This window comes from Bubalus kerabau, chromosome 5 (assembly GCF_029407905.1).
Source record: "Bubalus kerabau isolate K-KA32 ecotype Philippines breed swamp buffalo chromosome 5, PCC_UOA_SB_1v2, whole genome shotgun sequence".
Classification (NCBI taxonomy): domain Eukaryota; kingdom Metazoa; phylum Chordata; class Mammalia; order Artiodactyla; family Bovidae; genus Bubalus; species Bubalus kerabau.
In genome coordinates this window covers 10,627,634-10,654,278 of record NC_073628.1, presented here as the reverse complement: position 1 = coordinate 10,654,278, position 26,645 = coordinate 10,627,634, and the positions used below count along the sequence as shown (strand labels likewise).

Here is a 26,645-nt window from a genome sequence, read left to right as displayed (position 1 = left end):
CCATGGACTGTAGCCCACCCGGTTCCTCTATCCATGGAATTCTCCAGACAAGAATACTGGAGTGGGCTGCCATTTCCTTCTCTAGGGATATGAATCTATACAGGTGCTAAAATTCAAAGAATCATACATAAGTCAATTTTTCTGTAGTGATTTTTTTTTTAAATAAAAAGTTAATGATGATAATGGCTGACATTTGCTCCCCACGGACCTGATTGTGTAAGTAGTGCCAAATGTCCATTGTCTCATTGTTTTTCTTCTCAGTAAGCCATGTGGCTTCAAGTTAGCCAACTTGCTCGAGGTCACGTACTAAACAGACCCCTGAACCATGTCTGTCTGACCCAAGAACCTGTGATCTAACCACTGTGCAGTTGTGCCTCGTTTGGGGGCCGGAGCGGGAAAGGATCATGTCGTACCTGAGACCCTGGCTTGGAGAGCACACGAGCAAGAATCAGGTTCTCTTCCAATGGGAGAAGCTGTCGGGGGGGTGGGGAGGGTTAGCCCTGGCTGGAGAAGGGACCGCAGAGTTGAATTTACATCCGTCTGCTTCAGATGGCTCTTCCAGGCCCAATCCTGTTTCTCTGGCTCTCCCCCAGGATCAGGGGCTGGGCAGCTGAATGGAACTGCTGTCCCCTGGGAACTACAGCCATTGTGAAGGAAAAAAAATGAGACTAGACCAGGTATAGCCCTCTCCCCAGGGCCAGGGATGAAGAAGCAGGGATTGGGAGACAGGGGGCAGTTTTTGTTTTCTTCTCATTTACATGTTCCATAAACTGACTTCATTTCCTATTTTGTTAAAAATGTTTCATTTGTTGGACAGCACAGATGGGTGGGAGGTAGCGGATACATGCACAAGTGCATGCTCAGTCATGTCCAAATGTTTGCAACCAAGTGGACTGTAACCCACCAGGCTCCTCTGTCCATGGGAATTCCCAGGCAAGAATACTGGAAGTGGGTTGCCATTTCCTTCTCCGGGGATCTTCCCAACCCAGGGATTGAACCTGTGTCTCCTGCATTACAGGCAGATTTTTTTTTTACCACTGTGCCATCTGGGAAGCCCTGCCTATAAATTTCTGAAGTTGTTTTACGGGAATCAATGGTCCTCTGGAGCTCTGTAGGGTGAGTGGGAATTAACACAGGCTGGGTATCGAGACTTCTAAGAAGAGGAAACACAGATGTGGGGGCCTCAGGCTGAAGAGGAACAGCACATATTTAGCAAAGTGAAGAGTTCAATGTATTTCAAGAGAGCCGTTCCTGGAAGCTGAGCCTGGGTGGGGAGGGGCTGGGACATGCAGGACTCCTGTGCGGACCAGAAGACTTTGAACTCTATCCTGATGGCAGTGACAACAAGCAGAGTGGGAGTGAAATTTAGAAAGATCACTCCGGATGGCCGAGTATATCCAGGTGTGAGATGGGGGCCCCAGAGTTTGGCAGTGGCAGGAAGGACACATGGATGGGTTCAAAAGGTATTTAGGGAGTAGAATCAACAACAGGTCATGAAGATGGTTCAGGTGTAGGGGCCAGGAAGGGAGGATTCACAAAGCTCTGAGCCAATAAAGATGCTTTTCCTTGGGATGTGAACACAGAAGAGGTGGGGTTGTGACCAAGAGTTTGCTTTTGGAAGCTTTCTAGTTTACGTGCCCATGGGTCATCGGTGTGGAGCTATCCCACTGGTGGTTGACTATCTAGGGCTCAGGGGGAGCTGGACTGGTGATGTGGGCTTGGAGGTCATCAGCATCCGTGGTTCTTGGGAGAGCGTGGCCTGAGTGGGGAGAACTAGGAAACCTGCAGAGGGAATGGGGAGAGAGCCAAGAAGAAGGATCAAGGCACAACCTCAGGAGCCCTGCATCGAAACAGCCACACGCATCACCCTCGCTGTACAGTATGCCACCTCTATTATTTTCTACTTAATATTTTAAGTTGTCTCATTTTCAACTTAGTGGGTTTATTTAAAAGGAAAATCTATATAATTAGATGAAAAATCAGTATCATTACTGTAAACAGATATTGGTGATAAAAATAAATACAATGAAAACCAAACGATAACATGCAATTCTCGCTAGATAGTTTTTGAATCTCCTTTGTTCAAAAAGGAGATTCTCAAATGTCAGTCCTGCTTGCAAGATGTTCCCACACCCAGCTGAGCTTGCTCCTGGAAGAAATCAGGGTTGGAAGAGAGTTTAAGAGGGGATCATTTTTTTTTTTTTTTTAATTTGGCTGTGCTAGGTCTTTGTTGCAGCATGTGGGATCTAGTTCCCTATCCAGGAATCGAATCCAGGATGGCTGCGTTGGAAGTGTGGAGTCTTAGCCACTGGATCACCAGGCAAGTCCTGGAATAATTTTCTTGCTGACACCTAAAATCAGCTCAGATCTCAGCTACAACCAGGGCACTTTTGTCTAAAGCATGGGTCCTCAAACCTATTCTGTAAATGAGCAGATAGGAAATATTTTAGACTTTGAGGGCCAGTTACATCCCTGCGGTATATTCTGCTTCCCTTCCTCCCTCTTTTCTTGCAATCCTTTAAAACCAATCTCACTTCTGGGTTGTATAAAAACAAGCCCAGTCCTGGATTTGGTACACAGGCTGTACGAGAAAGGAGCAAATGCCAAGAGAGATAGGACCTGTGGTGTCACAAGCGGTCCCGTGGCTCTCAGCTTCTTCTTTCTTTAATTTCTATTTTATATTGGAGTGTAGCTGATTAACAATGCTGTGTTGGTTTCAGGTGTACAGTAAAGTGATTCAGTTACGCACATACATATTCGGTTGCCTAGTCATCTCTGACTCATTGCGACCCCATGGCCTGGAGCACACCAGGCTCCACATATCTATTCTTTTTTCAAGTTCTTTTCCTATTTGGGTTATTACAGAATATTGAGCAGAGTTCCCTGTGCTGTCCAGTAAGTAGATCCTTGTTGGTTATCTGTTTCAAATATGGCATCATGTAAATGTCAGTCCCAAACTTCCAATCTGGGCCTCCTCCACCTTTGTCTGCTGAACCAGAAGACAGCTTTCTAAGCACTCAGCTTCTGACCACAAATAATCATTCCCTTCCCAGCCACGAATGGCCCTTCACCGTCTCTGTTTTTAGGCTTCTCCCACAGGATAATTCCTTATCCCCTGTGAGTTTTGGGCTTCCCGGGTGGCACTAGTGGTAAAGAACTTGCCTGCCAGTGCAGGAGATGTAAGAGATGCAGGTTTGATTCCCGTGTGTGGAAGATCCCCTGGAGGAGGGCATGGCAACCCACTCCAGTATTCTTGCCTGGAGATTCCCATGGACAGAGAAACCTGGCGGGCTACAGTCCATAGAGTCACAGAGTCAGACCCGACTGAAGTGACTTAGCACAAGCACCGTGAGTCTTGGGGGAGATTTGGCTACACTTCCTTTGTTGACAGTTTCTCAGGACCAGAGACTCTCAGAACCCATTGTTCAAGGACTCACTATTGGGATTGCCCTTCGGGCTGGGTCAGTGTTTCAGCACCAACACATCCCTCTGGACCCCTCCAAGTTCCTCTTCCAATGTCACTCCTTCCCTCAGACCTCTCTGTGCCTCGACCTAAGGCTCACTGTCCCTCCTTTGCTCACTGAAGAGTAGCTACGTTAAGGTCACCTTTTACTCCCGATCTTCAAGACTGCCATCAAGTCCTTCCCTCCCTCCTGTCAGTAGCTGGAGTTAGTTAGTTCACTTACCCCTCTTCCAACTTGAGTGTGAGTAGGTCTTCCATCTGAGGTGGAAGAGATGTTCTAGGTCTTCCAGGGCGTGGCCGTAAACAGCCTTGCAGGTTCTGATGGAGCCTGTCTTTTGGACAGTTGTTTAGAGTTCGGCCAGCTGCCTTGAAAGAAGTTCAGCCAAGCTGTGAGGAAGTCCAAGGACTTCCGTTGTTCAAGTGGCGAGAACACATGGAAAGACAGACACTTGACATCCTCCAGCTATATTATTCATTTCTCCAAAATGGATCACCTTTTTGATATAAAAAAATGCCCCAGTTACTCATGAACTAACTGTATGTTAGGGGACAAAAATCAATATAATTTTAATAATATAGCCATGTATTCAACTTCACAATGTCTCTAGTGGGTAGGTTTTGGCAGACACGCTGTGATAAGTGTTATACTTGAATATTGTAAGAAACTGGGTTACAGTGGAGTTCTAACATAAACTGGAGTGCTGCAGAGTCAAGATGCCCTTGTCCATGCAGTGAGGCAAATGCAATTTCAGCATGCCTTGCTAGCATACACGTCAGCTGTGTTCAGGTTTCTCTTTTTTATCCAGCTCTTTCTGTCTAGGAGAGACAATATGTGCATCAGTGGTACTGCTTATTAAGGTGTTTGAGGAGCAAATATTAAGAATGTGCACAGCTGGTATTCGGCTCCACAGGAGCACAAATGATTCCCAGATAGTTGCTATTGTCTTTTCTCCTTGATACTCTTATATAACTCATACTTGAGGAAGCGATAGGGTAAAACACTAAGGTATTATCTTTTTAAGTTTTTTAAAACCTTTTGTTGACGTATAGTTGATTTACAATATTGTGTCGGTTTCAGGTATACAGCAAAGTGATTCAGTTATATGTGTATATATACACAACCCACTCTTTAAGACTCTTTTCCTATATAGGCCATTACAGAGTACTGAGTAGAATCCCCTGGGCCATACAGTGGGTCCTCATTAGTTATCTGTTTTATATAGAGTAATGTGTATGTGTCAATCTTGATCTTTCGGTCTATCCCTCCCCGCTTACCCCCTGGTAACCAAAGCTTGTTTTCTACATCTGTAACTCTATTTCTGCTTTGTAGATGAGTTCATTTCCTTTTTTTTTTTTGATTCCACATTCAAGTGATATCATGCAATATTTCTCTTTCTCTGTCTGTATGACAATCTCTGGGTCCGTCCATGTTGCTACAGATACTTTTCAATGCAGCTTTTTCAGTTTGTTTTTATTTTTTTAATGAAGTATAATTGACCTACAATACTATGTTAGTTCCTTGAGCACAGTGTAGTGATTTGATATTTCTAATGATCACCACAGTAAACCTAGTCACCATCTGCTGCCGTGCAAAGATATTACATAATGATTGACTTCTTTCCCTGCAACATACCGATGACTCATTTGTTTTGCAACTGGAAGTTTGTACCTCTAATCTCCCCTACCTATGCCTTTCCTTTCCTCACTCCCCTCCCTTCCTGCAAGCATCTGTTTGTTCTCTGTACCTATGACGCTTTCTGTTTTGTTATGTTTGTTCATTTGTTTTGCTTTTAGACTCCACGTATAAGTGAACTCATATAGTATTTTCTTTGTTTGACATTTTACTTAGCATGATACCCTCTAGATCCATCTATGCTGTCACAAATGGCAAGATTTCATTCTTTCTGGGGGGGCATGCTACTCAACTTGTGGGACCTTAATTCCCTGACCAGGGATTGAACCCCAGCCTTTGACAGTGAGAGTACAGAGGCCTAATTACTGGACAACCAGCGAATTCCCCCAAGATTTCATTCTTTTTTATGAGTGAGTAATACTCCATTGTATATCTTCTTAATCCATTCATCAATTGGCGGGCACTTAGGTTGCTTCCGTCACTCTGTGTCTTTTGATTGGAACACTTACTCCATTTACATTTGAAGTAATTATTGATTGGTATTACATATATCCTTATAATGCCATTTTGGTTAATCATTTTCCATTTGTTTTTGTAATTCTTTTTTCTCCTTTCTTTTTCTTTTGCTTGTGATTTGATAACTCTCCTTAGTGTTATGTTTGTATTCTTTTCTCTTTTGTGTGTATCTATTATAATTATAGATTTTTGGCTTGTGATTACTATGAGGTTTATATATATATATATATATATATATATATATATATATATGTGGTTACTGTGAGGTTTATATGTTCATGATTATTTTCAGTTGATAATCTTAAGTTTTTGAACATGTTCTAACAACTCTGTACTTTTACTTCCTCCAACCGTTAATGTTTTTGACATAACATTATACACATTTTTGTTTTGTATGTCTCTTAACTATTTATTGTAGATATATTAATAGATGATATCTCTAGAGAGTCCCTTGGACAGCAAGGAGGTTAAACCAGTTAATACTAAAGGAAATCAACCCTGAATATTCACTGGAATGACTGATGCTGAAGCTGAAGCTTCAATACTTTGGCCACCTGATGCAAAGAGCCAACTCACTGGAAAAGATCCTGTTGCTGGGAAAGATTGTGGGAAGGAGGAGAAAGGGGGCAACAGAGGATGAGATGGTTGGATGGCATCATCAACTCAATAGACATGAGTTTGAGCCAACTCCAGGACATGGTGAAGGACAGGAAAGCCTGGCGTGCTGCTGACCGTGGGGTTGCAAGTTCTGACAAAACTTAGTAACTGAACAACAACTAGCTATTTTAGCTGTCCTGGCCCAGAAACCAGACATTTAAGTAAAGACAACTTCAAATGGCTTCAAGCCACCCTGCAATCTCATGAGACCCCAAGTAAGAACTGCCCTGCTGAGCCCAGTCAACTCCCAGGTGGTGAGAGATGTAACTTAACCTTTTAAGCCACTATATTTGGGGGTTGTTTGTTACACAGCAATTGACAACTGGAACACCACCCAAAAGTGATGTCTCATCAGGAAGTTTTCTGTCTCACTCAGGGATAAGGTTTAAATTCTCTCTTCTCTCATCCAAACAAGATGACTTTTCCTCAGCTTTGCAGGTCAATCTCTGGTTTTCTCATCAGAGAACGATGTGAATTTTTTACCCAGCTCAAATTACTCAAACCCAGGAGTTCTCAAACTGGTTAACTATGAAAGGTACTTTTGTTTGCCTAAGCCAGAGTCATTGCCCAAATCTTTCATCCTGTCCTCTTTTACTGTAAAGCCTGGGACAGCCAGATACGCATTTCCTGGCTTTGCTGGGGAAGGCTTTATAACCCTTATTTGGCCAATGATGTGAGGTCAGCTGTTGGGTTCTTGAAAACAATCTTTGCTTGTTGATAAGGGGGAAGCTGGGGGAAGAAACTGCCTGACATCATCACTTGCTTTCTGCTCCTGAATATGGTGTGAGGATGTGATGTGATGTGTGGGGCTGCTGCAATCATCTTGAAATGATGAGGGGAAACCTAGGAACTCAGAGCCTTATCATCTTCTTTATGAAAAGAATAAACAACTCTTTCTTTAAAACATTGCTGGTCAGGGGACTTCCTGGTAGTCCAGTGGTTAAGAATCTACCTGCCAGTGCAGAGGACATGGGTTTGATTCCTGGTCCAGGAAGATTCCACAGGCTGTGGAGCAACTAAGCCCGTGTGCCACGACTACTTAACCCATGTGCTGCAACTATTGAAGACTTTGCGCCTAGAGTCCATGCTCTACAACAAAAGAAGGCACCCCAATGAGAAGCCTGTGCTGTGCAATAGAGAGTAACCCCCACTTGCTGTAATGAGAGAAAAGCCTGCACACAGCAACAAAGACCCAGCATAGCCTAAATAAATAAATGAATAAAACGTAAAAATAAAACTATTGTTGGTCTTTTTTTTTTTTTTTTTGCAACTGAATGCATTCCTTACGGTGACATGTGTCATGTTCACTTTAGAGACAAGATCTGAATTTTCCATATAAAAGTGGGGAGTGTCTCCCTTTGGAGGCCTGCCTGTTGAGTTTTTGCCTCCTGGGGCTGGAGATTCGGGTGAAGGGAGGAGGAACATGCCTCTACTTGGGGCTTGAGCTGGGAGTTGGAGTGGGCTTGTGGGTTCTGGCAGGGAAGACTTGGGGAACGGCTGATGTGAGCGCTCCCTACTGCAGAGGGCTTTCCCTAGCATCAGCCCTGGGTCTGGTCTTGATCACATGAGGAGTCAAAGCTACCACCCTGGACTCATGAACTAGGGAACTGGGAGGTCTCCCCAGTATTGATGGTGGGCAGGGGTGGAGATGACAACAGTGAATCAAGTCAGGAGACTGAACTCTGGTCCCAGCTCTGCCACTAACTGCCTTTGCGTCCCTGTATATCAGCCAATTCCTTGACGGCCGGTGTTCTGAGCCCTCATCTGTGAATAGGACATTCTGTACTCACAGGGAACCCGCTGTCCCCAGGCTCCTGGTCTCTGAGCCTCTTCTTGGAAGCACAAGTAATCCTGGGCCATGATGGGCCCACATCCAACAGTTGGCAAATGCCACTCCAGGATCCTCCCATGGTGGGAAGGGAAACCTGAGCCCCTGCTGGGCTTCCAGAGGCCAGGTGCAGTGAGGTGGGGAGGGTGGGGGCGGGCAGGAGGCAAAGATGAATCAGAGGAAGAGCCTGCCTAGAGCAACACAGAGTAAGCGGAGGATGGTAATGTGAGGATCCAAGTTCCTAAGGTCCCTGATCCCTGCCCTGCCAGCTCTCTCAGCTCACTTACTGCCGCTGGGCCAGTGGGGGTGCTTTGGTGGGGAGCAGTGGGCAGCCAGGCTACATGGCGGGGGAGGGGACAGAAAGCCGGAGTCCCAGACTCTGGAAAGGTGGTGTTCAGGTTTCCTCACTGCTCCCTGGGAGGCTGAGCTGCTGGGAAGTTCCCACCACCCACCGTGCTTTCTCCTCACCTCTCAGGAATTTCTTCAGGGAACATTCTGCAGTCAGCCAGCAAAGGATCTGCCCACAGACTCCTGGAGCTGTAGATCCTCTCTCCTTCCCGTACCAGGAGACTCTCCTACCCCGTTAATACCTTCAAGCAAACAGGAGTGTGATGCTGGCTCAGAATGCCGTTAGTCTTCCAGGCAATTTTTCCAAATCTTATCTCATCTAGTTCTCTTGATAAATCTAAGTACTCCATTGGTTTCAGAGATGAGGAAGCAGGAGCAAAGAGACTGACTGACCTCCAAGGAGTCACATCAGCCGAGAAGCGACACAGCCACAATTTCCACTCTGGCTTGTTGATCTTTTCTTAATATCTTCTGCTTCTGTTAAGGCCAAATCATTTCTGTCCTTTAGTGAGCCCATCTTTGCACGAAATGCTCCCTTGGTATCTCTAGTATTCTTGAAGAGATCTCTAGTCTTTCCCATTCTATTGTTTTCCTCTATTTCTTTGCATTGATCACTGAGGAAAGCTTTCTTATCTCTCCTTGCTATTCTTTAGAACTCTGCATTCAAATGGGTATATCTTTGCTTTTCTCCTTTGCCTTTCACTTCTCTTCTTTTCTCAGCTATTTGTAAGACCTCCTCAGACAACCATTTTGCCTTTTTGCATTTCTTTTTTTGGGAGATGGTTTTGATCACTGCCTCCTGTACAACATCACGAACCTCCATCCACAGTTCTTTAGGCACTCTATCAGATCTAATCCCTTGAATCTATTTCTCACTTCCACTGCATAATCATAAGGGATTTGATTTATGTTATACCTGAGTAGGAATACCATACCACCTGACCCGCCTCTTGAGAAACCTATATGCAGGTCAGGAAGCAACCGTTAGAACTGGACATGGAACAACAGACTGGTTCCAAATAGGAAAAGGAGTATCTCAAGGCTATATATTGTCACCCTGCTTATTTAACTTATGTGCAGAGTACATCATGAGAAACGCTGGGCTGAAGGAAGCACAAGCTGAAATCAAGATTGCCGGGAGAAATATCAATAACCTCAGATATGCAGATGACACCACCCTTATGGCAGAAAGTGAAGAGGAACTCAAAAGCCTCTTGATGAAAGTGAAAGTGGAGAGTGAAAAAGTTGGCCTAAAGCTCAACATTCAGAAAACGAAGATCACGGCATCTGGTCCCACCACTTCATGGGAAATAGATGGGGAAACAGTGTCAGACTTTATTTTTCTGGGCTCCAAAATCACTGCAGATGGTGACTGCAGCCATGAAATTAAAAGACGCTTACTCCTTGGAAGAAAAGTTATGACCAACCTAGACAGCATATGCAAAAGCAGAGACATTACTTTGCAAACAAAGTCTGCTAGTCAAGGCTATGGTTTTTCCAGTGGTCATGTATGGATGTGAGAGTTGGACTGTGAAGAAAGCTGAGTGCCGAAGAATTGATGCTTTTGAACTGTGGTGTTGGAGAAGACTCTTGAGAGTCCCTTGGACTGCAAGGAGATCCAACCAGTCCATTCTGAAGGAGATCAGCCCTGGGATTTCTTTGGAAGGAATGATGCTAAAGCTGAAACTCCAGTACTTTGGCCACCTCATGCGAAGAGTTGACTCATTGGAAAAGACTCTGATGCTGGGAGGGATTGGGGGCAGGAGGAGAAGGGGACGACAGAGGATGAGATGGCTGGATGGCATCACTGACTGGATGGACGTGAGTCTGAGTGAACTCCAGGAGTTGGTGATGGACAGGGAGGCCTGGCGTGCTGTGATTCATGGGGTCGCAAAAGGTTGGACCGACTGAGTAACTGAACTGAACTGAACTGAGTGGTCTAGTGGTTTTCCCTACTTTCTTCAATTTCCATATGAATTTGGCAATGAGTTCATGATCTAACCCACAGTCAGCTCCCAGTCTTGTTTTTGCTGACTGTATAGAACTTCTCCATCTTTGACTGCAAAAAATATAATCAATCTGATTTCAGTATTGACCATCTGGTGACGTCCATGTGTAGAGGCTTCTCTTGTGTTGTTGAAACAGGGTGTTTGCTATGAACAGTGCGTTCTCTTGGCGTTCTCTATTAGCCTTTGCCCTGCTTCATTTTGTACTCCAAGGCAAAATTTGCCTGTTACTTCAGGTATCTCTTGACTTCCAACTTTTGCATTGCAGTCCCCTATAATGAAAAGGACATCTTTTTTGGGTGTTAGTTCTAGATGGTCTTGTAGGTCTTCATAGAACCATTCAACTTCAGCTTCTTCAGCATTACTGGTTGGGGCATAGACTTGGATTACTGTGATATTGAATGGTTTGCCTTGGAAGTGAACAGAGATCATTCTGTTGTTTTTGAGATTGCATCCAAGTACTGCATTTTGAACTCTTTTGTTAACTATAACAGCTACTCCATTCCTTCTAAGGAAATCTTGCCCAGGGTAGTAGATATAATGGTCATTCACCCATTCTAGTCCATTTTAGTTCACTTATTCCTAAAATGTTGATGTTCACTCTTGCCATCTCCTGTTTGACCACTTCCAATTTGCCTTGATTCATGGACCTAACATTCCAGGTTCCTATGCAATACTGTTCTTTATAGTATCGGACTTTACTTTCATCACCAGTCACATCCACAGCTGGGTGTTGCTTTTGCTTTGGCTCCGTCTCTTCATTCTACTATACAAAAAAGATCTTCATGACCCAGATAACCATGATGGTATGATCACTCACCTAGAGCCAGACATCCTGGAAAGTAAAGTCAAGTGGGCCTTAGGAAGCATCATTATGAACAAAGCTAGTGGAGGTGATGGAATTCCAGTTGAGCTATTTGAAATCCTAAAAGATGATGCTGTGAAAGTAATGTACTAAATATGCCAGGAAATTTGGAAAACGCTGTAGTGGCCACAGGACTGGAAAAGGTCAGTTTGCATTCCAATCCCAAAGAAAGTCAATGCCAAAGAGTATTCAAACTACCACACAATTGCACTCATCTCACACGCTAGCAAAGTAATGCTCAAAATTCTCCAAGCCATGCTTCAATAATACATGAACCATGAACTTCCAGATGTTCAAGCTGGATTTTAATAGGCAGAGGAACCAGAGATCAAATTGCCAACATCCACTGGATCATTGAAAAAGCATGAGAGTTCCAGGAAAACATCTACTTCTACTTTATTGACTATGCCAAAGCCTTTGACTGTGTGGGTCACAACAAACTATGGAAAATTCTTCAAGAGATGGAAATATCAGACCACCTGTCCTGCCTCCTGAGAAGTCTGTATGCAGGTCAAGAAGCAACAGTTAGAATTGGACATGGAAAAACAGACTGCTTCCAAATTGGGGAAGGAATACGTCAAGGCTGTATATTGTCACCCTGCTTATTTAACTTATATGCAGAGTACATCATGAGAAATGACAGGCTGGATGAAGCACAAACTGGAATCAAGATTGCTGGGAGAAATATTAATAACCTCAGATATGCAGATGACACCACCCTTATGGCAGAAAGCGAAGAAGAACTGAAGACCCTCTTGATGAAAATGAAAGAAGAGAGTGAAAAATTTGGCTTAAAACTCAATATTCAAAACACTAAGATCATGGCATCTGGTCCCATCACTTCATAGCAAATAGATGGGGAAATAATGGAAACAGTGGCAGACTTTTTTTTTTGCGGGGGTGGGGGGGGCCTCCAAAATCACTGCAGATGGTGACTGCAGCCAAAAGACACTTGCCCCTTGGAAGAAAAGCTATGAAAAACCTAGACAGCATATTAAAAAGTAGAGACATTGCTTTGCCAACAAAAATCTGTCTAGTCAAAGCTATGGTTTTTACAGTAGCCATGTATGGATGTGAGAGTTGGACTATAAAGAAAGCTGAGCATTGAAGAATTGATGCTTTTGAACTGTGGTATTGGAGAAGACTCTTGAGAGTCCCTTGGACTGTAAGGAGATGCAACCAGTCCATCCTAAAGGAAATCAGTCCTAAATGTTCATTGGAAAGACTGATGCAAAGCTGAAACTCCAATACTTTGGCCACTTAATGTGAAGAACTGACTCATTTGAAAAGACTCTAATGCTGGAAAAGATTGAAGGTGGAAAGAAGGGGATGACAGAGGATGAGATGGTTGGATGGCATCACTGACTCGATAGTTATGAGTTTGAGTAAGCTCTGGGAGTTGGTGATGGACAGGGAAGCCTAGCGTGCTGCAGTCCATGGAGTCACATAGAGTCGGACACGACTGAGTGACTGAACTGAACTGAACTTGTTGACCTTAACCCCCACTTCTCCAGGCTGACCATCCATCACCTGGAGAGTAAAACCCATACCAGCAGCTGGACACAAAGGGCCCTATGGGTGTGGTCTCCACGGACTTTCATTTCTAGAAGCGAGGAAGATGCTGGGAAGAGCCACACAGGGGCCTTCAAATGAACCTGCAATGTTTTAACATTTTATTACCTAAAAAAATAAGATGCAAACGTGGTACAGTGCTGACATCAGTCAAAGCTGGGTGATGGGTACACAGGTCTCCCACCTACAGTGTGTGTGATTTCGTTCCTTTGTAAATGAGCTGGGTTTTGAACTTGAGAGGAGGGGTGGGCCCCAAGGAGACAACTAGGATTTTAACAGCTTACTATAAGTGGAACATTTCATTTCTCTAAGTATTGAGAAGTGCATGTTAATAGTTATCCCAACCAATAGTTACTCTGTCAAAGAGTTCTATCAGACGTAGACATTCAGACAGATGTTCTAATAAATAAGCACTATAATCAGCAGAGACTAGCAAAGCCTTTTCTGGAGGAAGTCAATCTGTGCACAGTGCAGTATCCAGGCAGGTCTGTTGTTTAGACTCACAAGTCATTTTGTTGTCAGAGTATTATGTTATTATCTATGCTTTCCTGTAAGCTTGAAATATTTCATAATTAAAATAAGATTGCCATGTCGCTCCTTCTGTGGGACATTGTGGTCCCCCCAAAGATGTTCCGGTCATTTTCCCAGGACCTGTGAATATGTGACCTTACAAGGCAAAAGGGACCTTGTGGATATGATTGAGTTAAGGATTTGGGGATCTAGGGATTATCTCAGTGGGCCTGCTGGAATCAAGGCTTCCCCAGTGGCCCAGTGGTAAAGAATCCACCTGGTTTGGGAAGATATCCTAGAGTAGGAAATGGCAACCCACTCCAGCATTTTTGCCTGGGCAATCCCATGGACAGAGGAGCCAGACAGGCTACAGTCCATGAGTAAACAAAGAGTCAGACACGAATGAGCAACTGAGCACTACTGCTGGGATCACAGGTCATTCATTATCAGAGTCAGGTGCCTCAGTCAGAGGCGATATGAAGATGGAATCAGTAGCTGGAATTGTGTGGTTATGAGTTGATGAACACGGGCAGCCTTTGCTCAGTCGTTCAGTCGTGTCCAACTCTTTGTGACCCCATGGAGTAGTCCGCCAGGCTCCTCTGTCCATGGGATTTTCCGGGCAAGAATACTGGAGTGGGTTGCCATTTCCTCCTCCAAGTGGGCAGCCTTTAGAAACTGGCAAAGTCAGGGAACCATTTCTCTCCAAGTCTCCAGAAGGATGGTTTCTGGCCCCTGCAAGACTCATTGGAGACTTCTGACCTCCATAACTGTGAATGATCTTGTGTTTTTTGAAGCCACCAAGCGTGTGGCAATTTGTTGCAGCAGCAGTAGGAAATGAATCTGGACACGGTCAGCAACTACACCAATTGGTTGTGATACAGTTTCTCAAAGCAGGAACAAGAGGTCCGGAAAGGGCCGCACCCCTCAGTCCCACTCAGGATGGCACAGCTGGCCTCCCCGGGTTCCTGAATCCCCAGTCCTGGGTTTCCCTAGAGTCCACTCAGCACTATCTAACTTCAGCAGGAAAGCAGGGAGGCCAAAGGCTCATGGAGTCAAGAGCCCTGACCTGCGTGGTCAGCATTAACACTCCCAGGGCCTCAAATACTTGGTTCCTCCTGGGCCCCCCAGGACCAAGATACTAGGTACTCCTGGTCTGGGAATTAACTGCCTAGGCCTTCCCTTCTGGGTCTTGCACAAGAAGAGATGGATTTTCCAGTTGATGGACACCCAAGTGCTTCTGATCGGTCCCCCTGATCCCTGAACTTCCTTGTTCCCCTGCTGCCCTGGGCAGAGAACTGTGTCTTCTGACCTCCATGCTCATTCAACAACTTTTGGCGATTGCTTAGTCTGCAGCAATGCCAAATTCTGGGTGGGGGAGAATGGGGTGAGGTCTTTTCAGAGACCCCCCCCACTCTAATCACCTTAGGAGTTTATGGTCTAGTAGGGGAAACTATGACATGTACTGGACAGCTACAGACCAAGGTGCCCTGTGACTATAGCGGGAGGGAGGGATCTGAGAGTCCACATTTGTTCATTCAGAACTCGTTAAGGCTCCCAAATCATTTCCCTTCTGCCCATCTGGACTCTAAAGGCTGAAAATGTGATCCTTTGCTGTGAAGGTGCAAAATATCTTCCTACAGAGGCAAAAACAGAAGCAGATAAAAAAATTTCCTAGCAATAGCTGAAGCTCCAATACTTTGGCCACCTGATGTGAAGAGCTGACTCATTGGAAAAGACCCTGATGCCGGGAAAGATTGAGGGCAAGAGGAGAAGACGGTGACAGAGGATGAGGTGGTTGGATGGCATCACTGACTCAATGGACAAGAGTTTACACAAACCCCAAGAGATAGTGAAAGACAGGGAAGCCTGGTGTGCTGCAGTCCATGGGGTCTCAAAGAGTTGAATACAACTTTGCGACTGAAAAACAACAATCAGTAAGGATGTGAATGCCCTGGTATTGCTGGAACAGCTGTGGAGTCTCAGACAAGAGAGAGCAGGGAGGGACTCAAGTCAGATTCCAGAAGACGCTCAGGATTGTGCTGGGAAAGCCCTGGAGGCAGTCTTAGCTGTGGGGGTTGCCATAGGAGAGTGTTGTGAGGAAAAGGACAGAATGAGCTAAGCTAAGAACATGCTGACAGCAAAAGATGTCCACAGTTGGGAGGGGGTCAGGAGTACCCAGAGTTAACGCTTGTGTTGGGAAATAATCTGTGTATGCTAGATTAACCCAGGCATGCCTTTAATGGTTTATCAATGCCCCTGAAGGAACTTCACTGGTGAGTCTGTTGGGGCAATGCAGGACTTCAAGTATTCCAGAACATGTGGTCAGAGCAGGTGCCCTGAACAAAAAGGGGAAGGAAGACATGCTTTATCAAGGTGGGAGTCATAATTCAATGTGCTCAGAGACATCGTCAGGTGGAGGACTAAATAGGGGTCAGCCAGGAAGGGTTGAAGTGACGGGGTTAACTGGAAGAGCTGAGTAAAGGAGATTGTTCCCTGGAAATGAGAGTGACACAACTGTAAGGATTCATGACCAGTCACCTTCTCTGCAGAAGAGAAATTGATCAGAACCACAGCAAGGAGCAGCCCAATCTATCTTATTGATTACATTCAAATCTGACCAAAAGATGATTTGGAGCCACTATTGCACAGTCAGGGGGACTGCCCTCCTCCCTTGGTTCTCTGGACTGTCGGTAAGAAGGTAGAATAAGGGGGCTGCCCTTGGCAAGGCTGAGCTTGCCCGGAGAATGGGGGGCTCAGGAGTCAGTATGGAGGAGAGAGATGGGGACAGGGCAGGAAAAAGTGACTGCCCAGGAGCAGCTCCAATGTGGGTTTAGGACAAAAGAGTAGAGAAGAAAGAAGGACGAAAGGACAGGTAGATAAGATGTCATTCTGAACACGAGACAGAAAGAGGTAGAGAGAAGAGATGAAAGCTGGAGGCAAGAGTGAAGGATGGAGGAAAACATGGAGAGATGAACAGAGCCAAGATGGGGTAAAAACAAGATGACAATGCAGAAAGCCGAGTATCTGAGAACAATGGGGCATGGCAGAGGAGAACAAAGACCAGGACAGAGCCAGCACAGGCCTGGAGGCGTTCATACTGCAGCCCACAGATTGGGTTACACAAAGGGGACTAAGAGATTCTGCCAGAAACAGAGATAAGCACCCTGCTGTGTGGCTGGGCTGGACCTGCAGCTCTACAGTTTGTTGAATGTTTGCTTAACAAAACGTTTTGCTGTACAGAAAGCCCTAACGAGTCAGGTGGGCTTTCTTATCAAGATATTCAGTCTTTCACTCACACCACATCACTGTGAGGACTACAAATCCAGGAGGTTCTGAATGCTAGAAGGTCAAATGGCAGTAGATTATCTACTGACTCCTGAGTCCCCCATTCTCTGGGCAAGCCCAACCTTGCCAAGGGCAGCCACCTTATTCTACCTTCTTACCAACAATCCAGATCATTGTTACAATGATGCTCAAACTAAAAGTCAGACTTGTGGTTGCCAGGGGAAAGGGGAGTGGGGGAAGGAGGATTGGGAGTTTGGGGTTAGCAGATGCAAACTATTATATATATAGGGTGGATAAACAACAAGATCTTACTGTATAGCACAGGGAACTATAGTCTGGTATCTGGTAATTAACCATAATGGAAAAGAATGTGAAAAAGAATATATATATCACATACATATACATATATGTATGTATTAATATAAGTGAATCACTCTATGCCAGAAATAAACACAACATTGTAAATCAACTATACTTCAGTAAAAATTTTTATTTTATTTATTTATTTTTGACTGTGGGTTTTCATTGCTTCGGGAGGGCTTTCTCTAGTTGCAGTGAGTGGACTTCTCATTGCAATCGCTTCTCTTGTTGGGGAGCTTTAGAGCGTGAGGGCTTCGGTAGGTAAGGTGCATGAGTTTAGTTGCTCTGCAGCATTTGGAATCGTCCCAGACTAGGTATTGAACGCATGTCCTCTGCATTGGCAGGCAGATTCTTAACCGCTGGACCACCAGAGAAGTCCAAGAAATATTTTTAATTGAAAAAATAAAGTCAGAGCCTTGTCCTGTTACCTGTATTTTATAGTTTTGAGAGTTTTACCCAATCTGGATAGGAGGCTTTGGTATCTTACAACGGACATGTGACACAGTGGTTGGAATGCAGGCTCTATGCTTAGTGGCCTGAATTCATATCCCTGCTTTGCTACACACTTTGCTACACACTGAGAACTGTGGGCTCAATTTTATGATCTGTAAAATGGGTACATTGATAACACCCACCTCATAGGGTTGTTGTGAATAGTAAATGACTGTCTACATGTTAAGTGCTTAGAACAGTGCCTGGCACATGGAAAGTACTCTCTACATCTCAGTGATTATGACTGCTTAGTGATCATAAGTGGAGAAGGAAATGGCAACCCACTCCACTATTCTTGCCTGGAGAACCCCATGGACGGAGGAGCCTGGTAGGCTGCAGTCCATGGGATCGCTAAGAGTTGGACAAAACTGAGCGACTTCACTTTCACTTTTCACTTTCATGCACTGGAGAAGGAAATGGCAACCCACTGCAGTATTCTTGCCTGGAGAATCCCAGGGACAGAGGCGCTTGGTGGGCTGCCATCTATAGGGTCGCACAGAGTCAGACACAACTGAAGCGACTTAGCAGCAGCAGCAGCAGCGTTCATAAGAACAAAATATGAAGACAGGAAGTAGATGGTCCTAGGTTAAGGGAGGAGAGGTTAGTTTGGAGTGGGCGTGTGCGGCTTACGCGGTGCAAGGGTCAGAGAGATGGGAAGGGGCTTCCAACTGAAACTGGGGGTTTGAGTGTGGCCCTTCATGAGGGTTTGCTGCCATTTCTGATCGAGCTAGGTCCAAGAGAGGGAACTGAGGGCCTCATCTGTCCATCAAGCGGGTAATAATAATTCTAGGTCCCCAGTGAGAGATTTCAGGGTATATCTATATGTACCTATATGTATATCTAAATGTGTGCTGAGCCTCAGGCTTCATTGCACCCTAGCCCTGGAGATCTGTAATATGGTACAGCCACCTGACACTTGAAGAAACAAAGTCAGATTTGGAATTTGCCACCTGCCAGCATTTTTGACCCTTGCCCCCAGTTTCCTCCCCTCCCTCAGTGAGTTGTTATAAAGATCCAGCGAGTAGAGTAAGCAAAAACAAATACAACTGGATCCCCGATAAACATCACTTATAGAGCTAGTGTGCAGAAGAACTGCAGCCCTACCTGTGAAATCCAAACTGCTGGTAATAGAACTGTAAACAGTGTCTTTATGGACTAGAGGTGAAGGACTTCTTTAAAAATGCCAAAAGCGCAATCATAAGGCTCAAGATTAACATGATCCCTCCAACTACAGGAAAACAAAGACACAATGGTCAAAGATAATGACCAGGAGGAGAATGGATACATGTGTGTGTATGGCTGAGTCCCTTCACTGTTCACCTGAAAGTATCACAACACTGAAAATCTGCTGTGCCCCAATACAAAATAAAAAGTTAAAAAAGAAGATAATGACCAGATAACAGATTGGGCAAAGGTACTGCAATACCTCAAGCCCAAAATGACTAGTATCTGAACAGTACAGGACCTCCTGCATATCAACAAGACAGAGAAGAAACTAGTGGGAAAATGGGCCAAGAAGAGAAACAGGCCATTTTCAGAGTAAGAAACCAAAAGGGCAAATATATGGAGAGATGTTCACTGATTACATGGTAATTGCAAATTAAACTGATGAGAGGAACAGGCCATTTTCAGAGTAAGAAACTGAAAGGGCAAATATATGGAGAGATGTTCACTGGTTACAAGGTAATTGAAAATTAAACCAGTGAGATACTACTTGCCATCTGTTTGGCAAAAATTAAAAAGCTGAGGAATGCCAAGCGGGTTAGGATGTGTGGCTATAAGCTTCCTACATTACTGGAGGTCACAGGTAGGTGGTGTAGCCTTTCTCAGCCAGACTGCCTGTATCTATACCGCATAATCAATAATCCACTCCCTGGGAATTTACATATAGATATACCCTGAAGTCTCTCATGCAGGGACCTAAGGACACCTACATGAGGATGCTCATCACAGCAGAGGGTTGATGGTGGGGGCACGGCTGTGGATGGGGTGATGGCGGGGGCAGGCCTCAATCCAAGGCCAAAAAACTGCAACGTGAAACAGAAGCAATATTGTAACAAATTCAGTAAAGAATTTAAAAATGATTCACATCAAAAAAATCTTTAAAGAAAGGACTATTATCCAAAATACACAAAGAACCTTTAAAACGCAACCATAAGAAAACAAAAACTTATTTAAAAAATAGGCTAAGACCTTAGCAGGTGTCTCACCAAAGAAAATACAAAGATGACAAATTAGCATACCAAAAACTCCACATCATATGTCATCAGGGAAATGCAAATTAAAACAAAATAAGATACTACTACAAACCTAACAGAATGGCCCAAATCCAGAACACTGACAGCACCAGATGCTGGTGAAGACGTGGGGCAATAGAAACTCAGATTCATTACCAGTTGGAATGCAAAATGGTGCAACCATTTTGGAAGACAGTTTGGCAGTTTTTAACACAATTAACAAATAGCTGAGAAATAGCTGAGAAAAGAAGAGAAGTGAAAGGCAAAAGAGAAAAAGAAAGATATACCCATTTGAATGCAGAGTTCCAAAGAATAGCAAGGAGAGATAAGAAAGCCTTCCTCAGTGATCAATGCAAAGAAATAGAGGAAAACAATAGAATGGGAAAGACTAGAGGTCTCTTCAAGAAAATTAGAGATACCAAGGGAACATTTCATGCAAAGATGGGCTCAATAAAGGACAGAGATGGTACAGGCCTGACAGAAGCAGAAGACATTAAGAAGAGGTGGCAAGAATACACAGAAGAACTGTACAAAAAATATCTTCACGACCCAGATAATCACGATGGTGTGATCACTCACCTAGAGCCAGACATCCTAGAATGTGAAGTCAAGTGGGCCTTAGGAAGCATCACTATGAACAAAACTAGTGCAGGTGATGGAATTCCAATTAAGCTATTTCATATTCTAAAAAGATGATGCTGTTAAGGTGCTGTACTCAATATGCCAGGAAATTTGGAAAACTCAGCAATGGTCACAGGATTGGAAAAGGTCAGTTTTCATTCCAATCCCAAAGAAAGGCAATGCCAAAGAGTGTTCAAGCCACCGCACAATTGCACTCATCTGACACACTAGCAAGGTAATGCTGAAAATTCTCCCAGCCAGGCTTCAACAGTATGTGAACCGTGAACTTCCAGATGTTCAAGCTGGATTTAGAAGAGGCAGAGGAACCAGAGATCGAATTGCCAACATCCATTGGATCATCGAGAAAGCAGGAAAGTACCAGAAAAACATCTACTTCTGCTTTATTGACTATGCCAAAGCCTTTGGCTGTGTGGATCACAACAAACTGTGGAAAACTCTTCAAGAGATGGGAATACCAGACTACCTTACCTGCTTCTTGAGAAATCTGTGTGCACGTCAAGAAACAACAGTTAGAACCAGACATGGAACCACAGACTGGTTCCAAAGGGACAAGGCTGTACATTGTCACCCTGCTTATTTAACTTATATGCAGAGTATATCATGCAAAATGCAGGGCTGGATGAAGCACAAACTGGAATCAAGTTTGCCAGAAGAAACATCAATAACCTCAGATATGCAGATGACACCACCCTTATGGCAGAAACTGAAGAACTAAAGAGCGTTGAAATACGAGAGTGAAAAAGTTGGCTTAAAATTCAACATTCAGAAAACGAAGATCATGGCATCTGGTCCCATCACTTCACGGCAAATAGGTAGGGAAACAATGGAAACAGTGACAGACTTTATTTTGGGGGGCTCTAAAATCACCGCAGATGGTGACTTCAGCCATGAAATGAAAAGATGCTTGCTCCTTGGAAGAAAAGCTATGACCAACCTAGACAGCATATTGAAGAGGAGAGACATTACTTTGCCAGCAGAAGTCCATCTAGTCAAAGCTATGGTTTTTCCAGTAGTCATGTATGGATGTGAGAGCTGGACTATAAAGAAAGTTGAGCACCAAAGAACTGATGCTTTTGAACTGTGGTGTTGGAGAAGACTCTTGAGAGTCCCTTGGACTGCAAGGAGATGCAACCAGTCAATCCTAAAGGAAATCAGTCCTGAATATTCATTAGAAGGACTGATGCTGAAGTTGAAACTCCAATACTTCGGCCACCTGATGAGAAGAAATGACTCATTGGAAAAGACCCTGATGCTGGGAAAGATTGAAGGCAGGACGAGAAGGGGACGACAGAGGATGAGATGGTTGGATGGCATCACTGACTTGATGGGCATGAGTTTCAGCAAGCTTCGGGAGTTGGTGATGGACAGGGAAGCCTGGAGTGCTGCAGTCCATGGGGTCACAAAGAGTCAGACACGACTGAGCGACTGAACTGAACTAAACACAATTAACATACTTTTACCATAAGATCCAGCAATCTGCTCCTTGGTATTTATCCCAGAGGTTGATAACATGTTCACACAAAAACCTGCACAGGATGTTTATAGCAGCTTTATTCATAATAGCCAGAACTTGGAAGCAACCAAGATATCCTTCAGTAGGTGAGCAAATAAACTATATTCCAGACAATGGAATATTATTTAGATTCAAAAAGAACAAGCTATCAATCCATGACAAGACATGGAGGAAATTTAATACATATTACTAAGTGAAAGAAGCCAATATGAAAAGGCTACATACCGTGTGATTCCAACTTTATGACATTCTGGAAACTATGGAGACAAAACTATGGAGATAATAACAAGATTGGTGATTGCCTAGGGTTGGGAGAGTAGAATGGAAATGAATACAGGGTACAGAGAAATTTTAAAACAGTGAAGATACTCTCTGTGATACTGTAATGATGGATGCATGTCATTATACATTTGCCTCAGTCATTCAGTCAGTTCAGTCACTCAGTCATGTCCGACTCTTTGCAACCCCATGAATCACAGCATGCCAGGCCACCCTGTCCATCACCAACTCCCGGAGTTCACTCAGACTCACATCCATCGAGTCAGTGATGCCATCCAGCCATCTCATCCTCTGTCGTCCCCTTCTCCTCCTGCCCCCAATCCCTCCCAGCATCAGGGTCTTTTCCAATGAGTCAGCTCTTCGCATGAGGTGGCCAAAGTACTGGAGTTTCAGCTTTAGCATCATTCCTTCCAGGGCTGATCTCCTTCAGAATGGATTGGTTGGATCTCCTTGCAGTCCAAGGGACTCTCAAGAGGCTTCTCCAGCACCACAGTTCAAAAGCATCAATTCTTCGGCACATTTGCCTAATCCCATAGAATATGTAACATTAAGAGTGAACCCTAAGGTAAACTATGGACTTTGGTTGATTATGATGTATCAGTGTAGGTTCATCTTGGGTAAGAAATGTACTGTTCTGGTGAGTGATGTTGACAACAGGGAGAGCAATGCATGTTGAAGGGAAGGGAATGCATGGAAATCTCTGCATCTTCCTCTCAATTTTGTTGTAAATGTTTATTTGTTCTAAAAAATAAAGGTTCCCCTCACCAGCCATTCTTTTTAGGAGGCTAGAACAGTTTCTGGCAGTGAATAAGTCTTTTGTAAAAGTATTTATTTTTACTTATTTATTTGGCTGTACCAAGTCTTATTGTCGCACACAGGATTTTTACATGTGGCATGTGGGATCCAGTTCCCCAAACAGGGATCCAACTCCTACATTGGGAGCTCAGAGTCTTAGCCACTGGACCACCAGGAAAGTCCAAGAAATATCTCTTGAATGAACAAAAGCTAGTTGGTGTCAGAGTCACCCACAAACTGAGAGAAACCTTCCCATCCTCCCCTCAAATGTCTGAATTAGGGTTCACCACGTTTTATATTTATACCTCTCCTTCCCTAAAAACATCTCAAAGCCCAGAAATGTCACGCAGTTGTCCATATAAAGTCCCCACGCCTCCCCTGACAATGGTGGGAGAGTTGGAACTTGAACTCAAGGCCCTTGCAGTTAAACCTGATAGTTTTCACCCATTCCAGGAATTCCCGTGGCCGCAGTGTTTGTGACCCAGGAAGCAGTAGAATTCCATAGGTTAGGGAGAGTGAGTCAGAGTCTTGCCACTCATGGATTTCAAAACAGAAGAGACAGCAGACTTCACCCCATGAAGAAATTCATCAGACAGTTCTGTTATGACATCAAGAAAGCTGAACTCAGCAGATACCCACAGGATGTGGGTGTGTTTTGACCACACCTCTCTCAGCAGTTACAGTACGTGCCAAAGGGAAAAGCCCAGACACCATGACTGGCAGAAAAGTGACTGCCGGGAGCCAGCATGAGGAACTCCGCCCGTGGCAAAGGTCACGAGGAAGGAGGCTTGGCATACGCAAAGGTGGGATTGAGCCTCAGGAGTCCCCCTGGAAATTCTCGAGCATCTACCCCCAAAACCAGAGTCTGCCTACTTTACTACTTTGTGATCTCACCTACACCTCTGACTTTACGGGGGACTGTAAAAGAGTTAACTTACAGCTCCAGTTAATAAAGTTCCCGGGTGTGACAAGAGTGTTTCAACCTACAAACTCCTTTGGAAGTCCTCTAGCCTGCCTGAATAGGTTCTTCTGGCCACATGTGATTGTTCACAGCCCCCCAACCGTGAGAGGCATGAGATGTTCTAAACTGTCTAAATACAGATTCCTTTGAGCAGTTAACAGATTGATTAGAAATTGTATTGGTGAAGGGTTTTTCACTTGTTGGGCCAATGTTTGCTGCTAAGTTTCCATATCCCTTACCTACAGTGTCCCTGGCAGTGTATTGATTAATATAATTGGTGTATAGGAATGTAAGTAGTAGCTTTAATGTTTGTAACCTTGGACCCTTGAGTTAATTCTTTTTCTTGTTATAGCCCACCACACCTTTGCCCTATAGGAATGCAACTTTATCTAATGCTTTTGGAGGTGCTTTTCTCACCTTTAGAGAAAAATAAGTTTTCTGAAGTAAGGGTCTTAAAATGTTAACAGGCCTCTGGGCCAGAAGATGATGTAAATCACCTAAACTTTTGCATATGATAAGTTTGCAGGAAGAAAGCCTGGCTTACTGCTGACTCTACCCCTTCCCCCATTATCCCCTATGCACAACTTAAGGTATAAAAACTACTTTGGAAAATAAAGTGCAGGCCTTGTTCACCAAAACTTGGTCTCCCCATGTCGTTCTTTCTCTTACTTTCTGGCTGAATTCCCATCTAGACTGTGAAGGCTTATCAAGCCTACTAATTATGCCTGGGCTTCTAAGATCTAACCGGGGAGGCCTTAGTGTCTCCATTCCTTCGGGAGAACAGGAGGACGCCTGCGGCCTATGTAGGTGACGTAAATTCCTTGCTTTGGAATTTTATTAGCTTTCCACGTAAACCAAGTTATTCAGCCTCTTTTCTCCACTGAATTTCCTCACTGAACTATCCTTATTTCACCACTTTTTATATCCTTAATTAATGTTTAATTAAGCAATTGTTTCCTGATCCTCGCCGACGCTGTCCCCGCTTCGAATTCCCTGGATCCACCGGGGCTGGACCCCGGCAAGTAACCGTTTGGGGTAATTAATTTACATTTTACAAAATGATGTTTTCAATGCAGAAAGCAAGGTCTTCATGTTGCTATGTGTGCACAGACCAAACCAGCTTCAGGTTAATGGCTTCTGACAATCTGAAACAGTGGAATAGGAAGGACTTCCCAGGAAGTCCAGTGGCTAAGACGCCATGCTCCCAATGCATGGGGCCTGGGTTCAATCCCTGGTCAGGGAACTAGATCCCACATGCCACAAACAAGAGCCTGCATGCCACAACTAAAGATCCTGCATGCTGCAACAAAGACAGAAGATCCCTCAACTAAACCTGGCACAGCCAAATAAATAAAAATAAATATCTTTAAAAAAGAAATAGTGGAATATTGCCCATCCATGGTCCTCCCTTGTGAAAACTTCATTCAGTGGTACCTGAGTTTCCCTGGATTTTTTAAAATATGCTGCTGCTGCAGCTCCTTCCTCATTCACCGAGATCATAGTCTTACTGTTTGAACTGGAGAATATTCAACCTTAGTTGCATCTTAGAATCACCTGGAGAGTTTTTAAAAATCCTAGTGCCTGGGTTGGGCTTCCCAGATGGCGCTAATGGTAAAGAATCTGCTTGCTAAATAGGAGACGCAAGAAACTCGGGTTCCATCCCTGAGTTGGGAAGATCCCCTGGAGAAGGGAATCTCCCTGGAGAAGGGAAGTACCCACTGCAGTACCCTTGCCTATAAAATCCCATGGACAGAGGAGCCTGGTGGGCTATACAGTCCATGAGGTTGCAAAGAGTCAGACACGACTGAGTGACTGAGCACAATGCCTGGGTTGTACCTTTCCAGTGAAACCAGAACTTCTGGGATTTGAGCATGGGAATCAGTATTGGTTAAACTCCCCAAAGTGGTCCCCACATGCAGTTTTTTTTTTCTTTCCTGAAGCATAGTTGCTGTACAATATTATCTAAACTACAGATGTACAATATATTGACTCATAATTCTTCAAGGTTATACTCTGTTTATAGTTAGAATATTGACTATATTTCCTGTGTTGTACAATATATCCTCATAGCTTATTTTATACCCAATAGTTTGTACCTCTTAATCCTCTAGATTGTCCCTCCCATCCACTGGTAACCAGCACTTTATATCTATGAGTTTACTTCCTTTTTGTTACATCCACTAGTTTGCTGTATCTTTCAGAGTATGTGGATCACAGAGTTGGACATGACGGAGCGACTGAACTGAACTGATGGTCTGTTTGGAGAAGAAAATGGCAACTCACTCCAGTACTCTTGCCTGGAGAATCCCATAGACTGAGGAGCCTGGTAGGCTATATAGTCCATGGTGTTCCAGAGTCAGACAGGACTTACTGATTAAACAACAGTCGCTCAGTCGTGTCCGACTCTTTGTGACCCCATGAATTGCAGCACGCCAGGCCTCCCTGTCCATCACCAACTCCCAGAGTTCACTCAGACTCACGTCCATGGAGTCAGTGATGCCATCCAGCCATCTCATCCTCTGTTGACCCCTTCTCCTCCTGCCCCCAATCCCTCCCAGCATCAGAGTCTTTTCCAATGAGTCAACTCTTCGCATGAGGTGGCCAAAGTACTGGAGTTTCAGCTCTAGCATCATTCCTTCCAAAGAAATCCCAGGGCTGATCTTCTTCAGAATAGACTGGTTGG

At 44.3% G+C, this 26,645-nt stretch overlaps 1 long non-coding RNA gene across 1 annotated transcript; it reads right to left on the bottom strand.

The window, feature by feature from the left end:
* Positions 1-1,124: 1,124 nt before the first annotated feature.
* Positions 1,125-9,307, bottom strand: LOC129653619 (uncharacterized). The gene is made up of 3 exons (XR_008715178.1): positions 8,566-9,307; positions 3,687-3,957; positions 1,125-1,782 (listed from the first exon to the last, which is right to left on the bottom strand). It is a non-coding gene; the product is annotated as an uncharacterized LOC129653619 (long non-coding RNA).
* Positions 9,308-26,645: the final 17,338 nt, after the last annotated feature.